A 2500-nucleotide genomic window follows, 5' to 3' on the forward strand; every position below is an offset into this window, starting at 1 on the left:
CGGCAGTGGTCTTGAGGACCACAGAGGGGGGGCTTAATAGTCGAGAGGGAGCCGGTCCGGGGGAGGCTTAATAGTCGTCCCCCGAGGACTCCGGGGGCAGGCTTAATAGCCATTCCCCAGGCGGTCCGGCGGAGGCTTAAGAGTCGTGCTTAGCGGCCACCAGGTCAACCCGCGGAATCTACTGGGTTGACCTGGCGGCCGGTTTGCTTTCCGGCCACCAGGTCAACCCATTGGATTCGACGGGTTGACCTGGTGGCCGGTTTGCTTTCCGGCCCGGGTGTCACCCCACTCCGAGGGCTGCGCGGCAGCGGTCCTGAGGACCACAGAGGGGGGGCTTAATAGTCGAGAGGGAGCAGGTCCGGGGAAGGCTTAATAGTCGTCCCCCGGGCAGTCCGGGGGCAGGCTTAACCGTCGTCCCCCCCGGGCGCTCCAGGGGGAAAGCTTAATAGTCCTCCCCCGACAGTGTGTGTGTGTGGGAGGGAGGCTTAGCAGTCTTCCCCCGGGCGGTCCGGTGGGGGAGGCTTAGCAGTCTTCCCCCGGGCGGTCCGTTGGGGGAGGCTTAGCAGTCGTCCCCAGGGCGGTCCGGGGGTGGGGGGAGGCCTCACAGTCGTCCCTCGGAGAGCCGGGTCGGCGGCGGTGGCGGGCGTCAGGCTTTACGTCCAGCCTCCGGAAGGTGCGCGTCCTCGGAGGCGATGCAGGCGCCGCAAAGGGGCAGCCTCCGAGGCAGGGAGCGGAGCACCGAGGCTGGGGAGAGGGGAGCAGGAGCCGGGGGCTGGGGGGGTGGGGTGGGGGGGGCGTTCAGGACAAGCGGTCAAGCCCCGGGGAGCAGCTGTCAAATGTTCCAAGTCCCCACTCGGCCACCAGGTCCACCCCAGTCTAGCAATGGGGTTGACCTGGCTGATGGCCGGTTAGTGTCAAGGTAAACTCACCGTCGTCCACAGGAGGGCAGCTCTCAGGCCGTCCGGCTGCGGCTGACTCTGGGGCGGTGCCCGGTCCCGGCAGCGAGGGGCGGGGGGGGGCGCGGAGCGACACGGAGCTAACCGGCCCCCGGGGCCGGGGGCGCCTCCCGCGACTTTGGGGGCCGCGGGTCGTCAGTGGCGTGCAGGCCGGGCCTCTCCCGGGGGATTCGGGGGGGGGGAGGGGGGCGGTCCTGCGGGCCGGGCGCAGGGGGCTCGAGCGAGCCCGGGCCGGTCCGCCCCGGGGCCGGGGTCTCCGCCTGCGGCTCGGGGGGGCGCGGGTCGTCGGGGGAGGAAGCCCGGGGGAGCTGCACGCCGGCCTGCCAGGCCAGGCCAGGCCTGGCCTGGGTGGCCGCGGGGGGATTCGGGGCGGTCCCGCGAGCCGGCGGCCGGGCGCAGGGGGTCCGAGCGCGTCCGAGCGAGTCCGTCCCGGCCCCGGGGTCTCCCCCTGCGGCTCTGGGGGGCCGTGGGTCCCCGCTGGCGGAAGCCGCTGGGCGCTGGACACCCGCCGTCCGTCCCGCCTGGCCAGGCCTGGCCTGGGTGGCCGCGGGGCGGGGGATTCGGGGCGGTCCCGCGAGCCGGCGGCCGGGCGCAGGGGGTCCGAGCGCGTCCGAGCGAGTCCGTCCCGGCCCCGGGGTGTCCCCCTGCGGCTCTGGGGGCCGTGGGTCCCCGCTGGAGGAAGCCGCTGGGCGCTGGACACCCGCCGTCCGTCCCGCCTGGCCAGGCCTGGCCTGGGTGGCCGCGGGGGGATTCGGGGCGGTCCCGCGAGCCGGCGCCCGGGCGCAGGGGGTCCGAGCGAGTCCGTCCCGGGCCCGGGGCCTCCCCCTGCGGCTTTGGGGGCCGTGGGTCCCCGCTGGCGGAAGCCGCTGGGCGCTGGACACCCGCCGTCCGTCCCGCCTGGCCAGGCCTGGCCTGGGTGGCCGCGGGGCGGGGGGATTCGGGGCGGTCCTGCGGGCCGGCGGCCGGGAGGGTCCGGGCCAGTCCGCCCCATGCCCGGGGTCTCCCCCAGCGGCTTCGGTGGGTCCTCCGCGGAGGAAGCCGGGTGGGGAGCCGGACCCCAGGCGCCCAGACCCGTGACCTGCGGCCGCGACCTCCGACTCGGCAGGAGCGACGAGGGGCTTTCCGGCCCGTCCCCCCCCTCTCCTTCCTCCCCAGAAAAGGAGAGAGAGCTGGCTCGGACCGGGAAAAGCTGCCTACGGCACCTGGGATTCCCAGGCGGTCACCCATCCAAGTACTAGCCAGGCCCGGGACGGTTTACCTTCCGAGATCGGACGGGATCGGGGGCGTTCGGTCCGGTATGGCCGTAGGCACCCGGCCCCCGCGCCTCCTCGCCCGCTTTCCCCTGCCGACGCCCGGGCCTGCCGCACGGTGAGCCCCGGTCGGACTGCCCCCCTGCGGCAGGGCCCCCGTCTCTCGCGGGCCCGGTCCTTTTTTCCTTCTCGAGCTCCGGGGCCCGGGCTGGCCGCCAGAGCCCCTCCGCCCGCCCGCCCTCCCCGGCGTCGGGGAAAATATTGTCCCGGACATCCAGTGCGCCCTGATCCTGT

At 74.6% G+C, this 2500-nt stretch overlaps 1 non-coding gene across 1 annotated transcript; it reads right to left on the reverse strand.

Annotated features, from left to right (window-relative positions):
• Nucleotides 1-2146: 2146 nt before the first annotated feature.
• LOC128823817 (5S ribosomal RNA) lies at nucleotides 2147-2265 on the reverse strand. Its single transcript, XR_008442052.1, has one exon. It is a non-coding gene; the product is annotated as a 5S ribosomal RNA (ribosomal RNA).
• Nucleotides 2266-2500: the final 235 nt, after the last annotated feature.

The sequence above is a fragment of the Malaclemys terrapin genome, chromosome 15 (assembly GCF_027887155.1).
Source record: "Malaclemys terrapin pileata isolate rMalTer1 chromosome 15, rMalTer1.hap1, whole genome shotgun sequence".
NCBI lineage: Eukaryota > Metazoa > Chordata > Testudines > Emydidae > Malaclemys > Malaclemys terrapin.